This window comes from Panicum virgatum, chromosome 3N, assembly GCF_016808335.1.
Source record: "Panicum virgatum strain AP13 chromosome 3N, P.virgatum_v5, whole genome shotgun sequence".
NCBI classification, from domain to species: Eukaryota; Viridiplantae; Streptophyta; class Magnoliopsida; order Poales; family Poaceae; genus Panicum; species Panicum virgatum.
Window position 1 is genome coordinate 21601505 of NC_053147.1, and position 10146 is coordinate 21611650.

At 44.5% G+C, this 10146-nt stretch overlaps 1 pseudogene; it reads left to right on the plus strand.

Annotated features, from left to right (window-relative positions):
- Window positions 1-3436: 3436 nt before the first annotated feature.
- Window positions 3437-9566, plus strand: LOC120667654 (annotated as a pseudogene).
- The last annotated feature ends 580 nt before the right edge of the window (window positions 9567-10146 follow it).

Here is a 10146-nt window from a genome sequence, read left to right on the forward strand (position 1 = left end):
TCGATTATTGATCGAGGATTGAACAGTACTAACCACATGCCGGAAGTAGGAGGTAGTCGAAACCGGTAAGCTAATTACCTGATTTGCAACGATACTTTGAACTGCGACCTGCTACTCTGGGAGTGGGATGATTGTTGACGCTCCTTAGTGCCCCGATTTGTATACCGCAAGCGCACGGTTCGTGTAGCTTTTCCCTTGAGTATTCCCCCAAGGTTTATCAATCCGTGGATCGACAAAGAACTACCTAAGGTTTTCCATCTAATCTAATGGATCTATCCTAACACAAAGCATTGATTGCATATAAAGGGTAAACCTTTAATAGATATGAGTGATATGTAAAGGTTGATCTCATCCATGAACATAGGCTTAATCATAGCAAAACCAAAGATATGACTAGGCCTATCGTCATCTAGTTGTAGTTCAAGCTAACGAGCGAATAAATCATGCATCTCAATCAAAAGCATCTTTAAACCCAAAATCTCCAATCCGATCCCTCGATACTCCGCCTACTCTGTGGCAACGGCCTGTCACGACGCCACCCTTTTGAACGAAATACCCTGAAGCAAGTCGAACCCCTTTTGGTAGTTCCGCCATGAACCTCTAGCCACCATGACTACAAGATCATGCTAAGCGATCTATCTCGATAATAGATCTAAGATGAAGCAAACCCAAAGAGAAGAACGAAATCGAAAGAGAGAACATGATCGCTAATAGATTCGGAAGACATGATTATCATTACTCACATAATAGATTCGTTTGGATCATCACCGCCATGTGCACACCATCGATGAATCCAACTAGCTCATGAACTCCGCCATGTCACAACCACGCAGGGAGGCCACGGTGGCTAGGGTCGGCCTAAGCCATCTCCTAGACAACTTCGAAGACTTGCGGCGGCCGTCGTCTCCCTCCGATCTTGGCCCTAGGTTTTCGTCGAGTTCTGGGTGGATGGATGCCTCGAGTTGAATAAGGTGCGAGCTATTTATAAGCCGAGGAAGCCACCGGTCGAAGGGGAGGCCAAACCGCCTCAGAAACGGGCTAGGCCGGCCAGCTCCATGGCCTAGGCCGGCCGGCCTACCCTATTTCGGGCTCGCCTCGGTCTCATCTTTCGCGTGTAGACTCCTCGCATCTTCTAGAGTTTATGTTCTTCATGATTGCACCCCTTTGGACGTCGTTATCTTGGAGATATCTTCGAGGAAAGGATAGGATAGGGAATCCTTCCTTAAATCTTCATTTGCTTTGCTTAATCCCAAAGTATCTTGATCTCATCTTCATGGGCTCGGTCCTTTGGGCTCTCTTGGAGGATGGATGTGCGTGAATGGGCTTCGAATCAACATGGGCTTTGGTCCTCCCTTTGGGCTTTGGCATTCGTCTTTCTCTGTGTTAGCGCTCGATCACGGGCCTCGTCATTTCATGCTCCAAAATAGGCCAAAAACCTGCAAAAACAAAGTTCCTCCAAAATATATGTGCAAACGTGAAAATGACCAATAATTAAGCCGGGGTTAGGACGGTTAGTGATTTTGATATTAAATTCATGTCATTATCAAGGATAAACAAAGGATAAAATGGGTACTCAAGGAGCGCCAACATTCCCCCTATGCTTAAACCTTGCTCGTCCTCGAGTAAGTCCAGGAGCTTTGCTTATAAAGAAATCAGTGTTGCCCCTCAATGTCCTCTCTGCACTTAGTCATACATAACAAGACATATTGCTCTCTCAAGTATTTAGCATTTAAGTTCATATTGTGACCGGCTACTTTTTCATTATGGAAGATAGACTAGCAATTAAAGAACAAGCCACAATAATAAATAAATACAATGCTCTCAAACTTAAGCGAACTTCAAACCATTACCTTGTTTCATCGTGAAGAGTTTTCAAAAGAATGCATATCAAACATAAGTGAGGTTCTCTTGCAAAAGATCATGGAAATACTCATCTCATCAAGTCATTCAAACCTACATTAGATTGTCTTCAACCTATTCTACTCATATATAAAAGTGGAAGGCTTATGTGGAGCTTGGTAGGTAAAAAAATCCTAGCAAAACATTATACTTGAAATATTATCAAACTAAGAGAGAGATCTAATGGAATTACCGAGACTAGTCAAAAAGGCCATTGGAAAATAATGTTGGAGAGGGGGAAAGATGAAACACACACATTTAGATAGGTGGACATGTGCAAGTGGCAAATGGATGATCCCGAGACACAAATGAAGTTCTCGTTATCGGATTGCACATGGTTGGAAGATTTGAGTATGGAATAGTTCTTCAAAGTAACTTGGAAAATTAATGAAGCCAAAAAGAGCTAAGGAGCATTTTATTCTTCTCTTTTTTTTCTTTTTCTATCATTTTTCTATTTTCCTCTTTCTTTCTTTTTTTTCCTTAGAACTTTTGATAACATAGAATACTTACACAGCCATCCCCCCATGCTTGAACGAATGCTCGTCCTCGAGTATGAATAGTGGGAGAACCAACTAGCTAGGGTAAGTATCTCAAATTCACCTTCTTCTTCGTAGAACTACTTGAATCTAGGGGAGCCTTGTCTCCCAAAACTTTTCTTTATATGATGCCCTTGATTCTTTTGATTCCGTCGAAATGATAATCCATACTCCAAGTGGGTTGTGGTCAAGGAGGTAATTACAAAAAAGATATTTTTGGTTTAGGGTGGATATCCAGCGAGGTTTGTAAGATTCCCGAAGTAGAAACTCACAATGCATGGATAAATAGGCTAGCAAAAAGAAGGTTACACACAAAAAATGGAATGACCAGCTTCTTAGTCTCGTACCAAAGAAATCAATCTTAATCCAACTCATCAAAATATAAGTTTGCAATCTAAAGGTTTCATCATGAAAGAATATGTATGTATAGACTTTGGTAGGTAGAACTTTGCAAGAGATTCACAAATATAGATAGCATAGGAATTAAGTTTTCAAATTAAACAACACAAGGTATAAGGTCATCGGTAGACTTGAATCAAAGAGCAACATAGAATATGTGGGTTTAGAATTTAGTCATTTAACCTCCACAAATAAAAGAGCCGGTATTTAATCATTTTAATTCCATTTAATTGAGAGCAAATGGTCAAGTCATATACAACATAGCGTAGGTAAAACAAAGCAGCAACTTTCATCATTTTTCCATAAGTATAAGGCATTGCCAAAATATATCAATGTGGTGAACACAAATTATGGTGATCCTACACTTATTGAAAAAAAAACAAAACTAGGTTGTCCTCCTAGAAGCCATGTGATAGGTTGAGAGATATATACAAAGGTTGCATCTATGGTTGAAGGCATATATGTACAAGCATTTAGAAAAAGAGAGTTGAGGAAGAATTACCGTCATTCTCGATGCTCGTAATGAAGTGTAGCGCGGCCTCCCCCATACTTAAGAATTGAGCTAATGGGGTGTCGAGGCAGGGCTGGGTGCCAATCGAGGCATGTTCGGCACGGCTAGTGGTGAGGTAGCCCGAGACCCGGCAGGAGTGGGGCCGATCGTCAGCGCTTTTGGGGAGCGACCAAGCGGTGGGGGCCCGGCAGAAGCAGTTGCGGGGCGGCCACTGTGCTGGCTGCATGAGGCGGCGCTGGAGCTTCGGGTGCCGCACGTGGTTGTGCGGGTGAACCTGCAGGTAGATAGGGAGTTGTTGGCCCTATGGGAGCTGGCAGGGAATTAGTAGTAACATCCAGAAATTCAAAGTCCGCCGCGATAGGAGGGGTCTGGCGCTTAGCAAAAGGAAAAGCACTTTTATCAAAGGTGACATGACAAGAGATGATGACTTTGTTGGGCAAGGTATCAAGGCAGTGGTATCCTTCGTGATGAGTAGAGTAGGTGAGAAAAACACACAAGGTGGAGCAAGGGACAAGCTTGTGTGGAGCGGTGGCGGACAGGTTCAGGTAACATTTGCAACTGAAGACAAGAAGATGACCATAGGATGGCGCAGTGCTGAAAAGGGCAAAGTGCGGTGTGGAGAACTTTAGTGTCTTGGTGGGCAAAATGTTGAGGAGGTATGTCGCTGTGTGAAGAGCCTCGACCAAATAGGACGGTGGAATGGCAACCTGAAACAATAGGGAGCGAATAATATCGTTGGTGGAACGAATGATGCACTCAGCTTTACCATTCTAGGGGGAGGTGCTGGGATAGGACATGCGCAGATGGGCACCGTGTGTGAGGAAGAACGTGCGGGCATTGGAGTTGTTGAACTCGCGGCCATTGTCGCACTGAACTGCCTTGATGGAGGTGCCGAACTGAGTAGACACATGGAAAAAGAAGTTAGCGAGAGTAGGGAACGTGTTAGACTTGAGTCATAGAGGGAACGTCCATAGGTAATGCGAATAATCATCAACATTAACCAAGTGGTATTTGAAACCGAAACACCTATCCACAAATCACAACGTATTAGTTCAAAAATACTAGTGGTACGAGACGATGACAGGAGGGTGCCACAAAAGCTAAAAGGCAAGTTCTAGTTGGTCTACAAAAAGGCGACATGTTCAGCAACTGAGTGTAGCAGAGATGCGGATGTTGCGGTGGTTTTGCGGGCACACAAGGAGGGATAGAGTTCGGAACGAAGCTATTCGGGATAGGGTCGGGGTGGCACCAATTGAGGAGAAACTAACCCAATATCGGTTGAGATGGTTTGGACATGTCCAATGAAGGGCTCCTGATGCGTCGGTGCGTATTGGGGTTCTAGAGCGGGTCGATAATGTAAAAGGGGTAGAGGTAGACCTAAACTGACTTGGGATGAGTCGGTTAAGAGAGTCTTTAAGGTTTGGAATATCTCTAAAGAGATAGCTTTGGATAGGAGCGCTTGAAAACTAACTATCAATGTGCCTAAACTGTGACCTATGTTTCTTTTGGATTTTATCTCTAGCCTACCCCAACTTGCTTGGGAAAAAGGCTATGTTGTTGTTGTACGAGACGATGACACATGAAAAGGGAGCCAAGTGTGACGACCAAGCTGGCATGGATGACATAGGTGTGTGCTAACATCTTTATTACAAAAGGGAAGACCAGAGGCTAGTTTGGAGAGAGCCTCGTGGTCTGGATGACCAAGGCGACGATGCTAGAGAGGACGCGGATCCTGCGACGGGTAGAAGGGTCCGGAGCTATTGTACCTAACGATCACATTCCTGGTCTGGAGATCCTTCACAGAGCAACCAACAGGGTAAAATCCGACAAGACAATTATTGTCAAAGGTGAACTGGCGCACAGAAATCAAGTTCTTAATAAGATTCGGAGAGACCAAAACATTATTAAGACGTAAGGAAGCAGGTAGATGTGCAGCGACAGTGTAGGTAACCGGAAAAATAGAACCATTACCAACAATAATTGATGATGGCGAAGAATACTGCAGGAACGAAATATGTGTAAGGATGCTGGCATTAGGGGTCATATGAGAAGTAGCGCCTGAGTCGAAGAACCAGTCATTGCCGGGAGGTTGGTCGAGAGTCATGGTGCTGAAGGTGGAGGCCATCGACGGCTAATCCCAAGACGGTGACCCGGCTGCGGTGTGGTAGAAGCTAGGTGGAGGGCTCCACATGCCATTGGATGTCTAGGAGTTGGGCGTCAATGCCCACAGTCCTGCGGACGACCCAGCCACGACCCCAAGGACCGCTTGGGGCAGCAAGTTGCTGTTGGGTCGGCGTGGGAGGGTGCTGGGCCTATTGGGCTAGCATGGCCTGCTGCTGGGGGCGGCGTGGCAGCTGCGGGGGCCTGGGACCGGGCCACATGTGGATGGACCCGGTCCAGGGATTGTAAAATGACAACCACTGCCCTCCGCACAAAATTTCCTTGCATGATTGTTGTTATTTAGTTTGCTTATATTCCTAGTTCTACTATGTAGCATACCAAACGTTGCTAGATATTATGGTAGCCTAGTGTCGCTGCCGAAAATGGGCAACTAGTAGTCTACACTCGTCGATGTGTTGTGCGTCGGATTGGATATGGCCTAGTATACAATGACTCGAGATTTTATCCTGGTTCGGGACGAGAATGCCCTACGTCCAGTCGGTGGTTTGATGGTTGTATTGCTTGAGCCCAGATGCTCAAGAGATGGAGAGAGTTGGGGGGTTACAACTGAGTGAGATCAACTAGAATACTAGAGGGTGGAGAGTATTCTGTGTTCTGGAAAGAACCGCCATTCCTAGGCGAGGACCCTCCCTTTTATAGCACAAGGGGTCCCCTTTACAGAAGAGCTAGCGTGTTGCTTAAGAAATGAGAGGACTACAGGCCCCCGTCGGTTGGGGCTTCCTACCATCCAAGTTGGGGGCGTCGTCCTTGTCAGTTGGGGCGTACGGGCGGCGTCCGACTAGGTCCTTCATAATTGGTGCTCATCCCTATTCGTCGTTCTTTGTCAGTCGGAGCGAGTTTCCCGCTGGCGGGTACGGTATGGTGGACATTCAAGAGGTGTCCTGTCACCTCATCTTAGTGATGGCGTGTATGTGGTATGGTTATGATGACATCGTGCTGGTGGCGTTGAGCTGACGGCTCCATGCTCCAGCCACTCCTAAGGATGGGCACGTAGAATAGTGTGCCCTGTCATAGTGATGGGCGGCACTATTAGCCCCGTGAGAGGAGCGGCTGCCGTGTACGGCGGGTTGACCATGGTCCTTCTGCACCTGCTTCGGAGCCATCTCGGCGGAGGACCTGGTCAGTCGCAACCGTCGCAGTCGAGAACAGTGACATGTGCAGATCAGATCAAGGCCGGGGACCTTGGTTAAGTCTATGTGCAGACCTGGTCATCCGACCATCTCATTGGTCGGGGTTTGGGCCTTGTTTTCCGACCGTCCAGTTGGTCGGAGCCACAGGCTTGTGCGGCCTTGATGAGGTCGTGGCATATGAAAACGAGCACTTGTCCTAGTGACTGGCTCAGGTCAGGCAGAGGGCCCGCAGGAAGTGGGCCTGCTGGGGACCCCGGGTCCCTGGATCCGTCACATAGTATGGCTCTACATGGTTGTCTCCATGGTTATGAGGCTTTGCATTTGTAGCCGATTACAATTGCTATAAATATGAACATATTTGGGTACAGTTGCCATATCCCATTGTTTGTGGGTATATAACTGGTTGGTGAAATTTTCATTTATGTTCTCTAAATAGCTGTTGTGCAAGTTTATTTTACATTTCATTTATCCTTGTGTTAGGTTATCTTTAGAATTGTAGAACATCTTTCGATAGACATTAACCCACAAATGGAAAATTTCGCCATTGTCTATGGTGACGAGTCTGTGCCTCGCTTGTATGAGAACTCACAAATATCTTCGGATCAACTTCCTGGCCAATCAGGTATAGTAGGAACATGGTAATTTTGTCCTCTTCTGATATGTACCTTATTAACAGCCGTTCTATCTTTATGTCTCAACCATGGTACAGGTATTGTGAAGCGTGATGTGGCGCTTGGACGTTATCTTCAGAATCCATTGGCAATGATTGCAACACTATGTGGACCTGGAAAAGAGATACTCTCTTGGAAACTGCACGCGCTTGAACAATTTCTTACTCCTGTTGAGAAGTATGAGATTGTTGAGCAAGTAATGGTTGATGTAACAAATCAGACAGGTTTTGATGTTAATCTTGCTGCTAGCCATGAGTGGCATTTCTCGACTTTACAATTTATTGCTGGTCTGGGTCCGCGCAAAGCTTCAGCTTTGCAGAAAGTTCTGGTAAGAGAGGGATCAATTTTTAGTCACAAGGAGCTTGTAAAGACTCTAGGCAGGAAAGTATTCATGAATGCTTCTGGGTTCTTACGTGTACGGCGTAGTGGTGCAGCTGCAGCCAGTGCTCAGATCATTGATCTGCTTGAGGATACAAGGATCCATCCTGAATCATATGTATTGGCAAAAAATTTGGCTAAGGATGTCTATTCTGAGGATGCACCACATGAACTGAATGAGATGGACGACGATGAACAAGAGATGGCGATTATGTTAGAGAACACCCACGTTATCTTAAGCGTCTTGACATTGACGAATATATAAAGAGTATTCCAGAGGAATTCCGTAAAAAGGAAACACTGGAGGACATAAGGAAGGAACTGCAGTGTGGTTTCTCTGACTGGAGGACCCTGTATACCGAGCCTAGCCCAGATGAGGAATTCTGGATGCTTTCTGGTGAAACTGAGGATACCATAGCTGAGGGAAGGATTGTTCAAGTAACTGTTCGTAATATACAAGAGAACAAAATTATATGCACCTTTGATTCTGGTTTGAAGGCCATAGTTATGGCAGACAACTATTCTGATGAGGGATTTGATCCAGCATCATCGCAGTTACATGAAGGTGATGTGTTAACCGGCAAAATTAGGAATGTGAATAAAAATAGGTTCATGGTTTACCTAACATGCAAGGCTAGTGAAATGAGGAGAAGACCATTCTCCAGAGGTGATCAAGACCCTTACTATCATGAACAAGACATGACCTCACAGACTGTAGAGGATATGGCTCGGAAGCAAAAGGAACTTGCAAAGAAACATTTCAAGCCCCGGATGATTGTCCACCTTCACTTTCAGAACCTGACAGCTGAAGAAGCCATGCAGGTTTGTGGCCTTGTTAAACTGAATCTGTTATGTAAGCTGTACTTCTTCTCTTCTGGTATGCTGTGGGTATCTAATCAGAACTCTCTTCTAATGAAACAGTTCTTGTCTGATAAAGAGCCTGGTGAGAAGGTCATCCGGCCAAGTTCTCGGGGACCATCATTTTTTACTCTTACCTTGAAAATTTTTGGTGGTGTTTTTGCACACAAGGAGATAACTGAAGGTGGGAAGGATCACAAAGATATAACAAGTTTGCTTCGCCTAGGAAAAACACTAACAATTGACAATGAAACTTTTGAAGATCTTGATGAGGTTGGTGCACCCGACAATTCTCTCTTACTCGCTTGCCTCTTCTCATTTAAGTCAGATCCAGTTTTTCACATTCATTTTTTGTGACAATTTTACTGCAGTTACATTGGTGTTTTTGTGACAATTTTAGCTGAATAACCCCTTTTTATATGAATCTACAGGTTATAGACAGATATGTAGACCCGTTGGTAGGGCACCTGAAAAGCATGCTCTCCTACCGTAAATTCAGGAAAGGGTTAAAAAAAATGAGGTTGATGAGTTGTTAAGAGCAGAGAACCCTATGAGAATAGTATATAGCTTTGGCATATCTCACGAACATCCTGGCACCTTTATATTGTCATATATTAGGAGTACAAATCCACATCACGAGTATGTTGAGTTATACCCAAAGGGCTTCAGATTCCGGAAGAGAGACTTTGACAACATTGATCGCCTTGTGTCATATTTCTTGAAGAATATTGATAAACCACCACCAGATGCCGGACCATCCATGCAAAATGTGTCATGCCGGAAATATTTGGAAATGAAGCAGCAGGAGAACGCCAGACATGAGAAGATTTGGTATGTGCAGCAGTTGGCTAGAGAGTGTGGTATAGAGGAGACAAACGGGCAGTTGTGGTTTGCTGTGCACAGGATCACCAAAGATGATGACAGTATGGAATTCTTTATTGGCACATCCACACATGAAGGGAGGCTGGCCTTCATTGAGCAGTATGCCAAGGTCAACAACTAGAACATCTTGTCTTAGCTATGTTATTGTATTAAGACTGTCATTTGAACTATGTTTGTCATTGGCACTATGCATTTGAACTATGTTTATCATTTGAACTATGTCATTGGCAGTATATCATTTGAATGTCTTTTGAACTATGTCAGTTGTGTTTGAACTATGCCGGGTAGTTCATTCAGCAATGGATGTGGACACATCTGATGAGTCAAGTGATGAGAAAATCTTCAGATTTGCTCTTGAGGATGATGACAGCGATTTTATAACTGGTATATATGCTCTTGAGGATGATGACAGCGATTTTATAACTGGTATGTTTTGTATGCCAATTACCATGACAGAACCAGGTCGTACATGATATGAGAGTGTTCACTGATGCTACTAGAGGTGTCAATTGGTAACCATTAGGTGCCCCTCCAACTCTCTCTAGTTCAAAATTTTGTACTAATTCTCCAAAACGATATTTCAATTTGGAAAATTAGTACAAAATTTTGAACTAAAGAGGGTTGGAGGTGCACCTAAAGATTACCCATTTGCACTCCTAGATGCTTGGAGGTGCACCTAAAGGTTACCCATTTGCACCCCT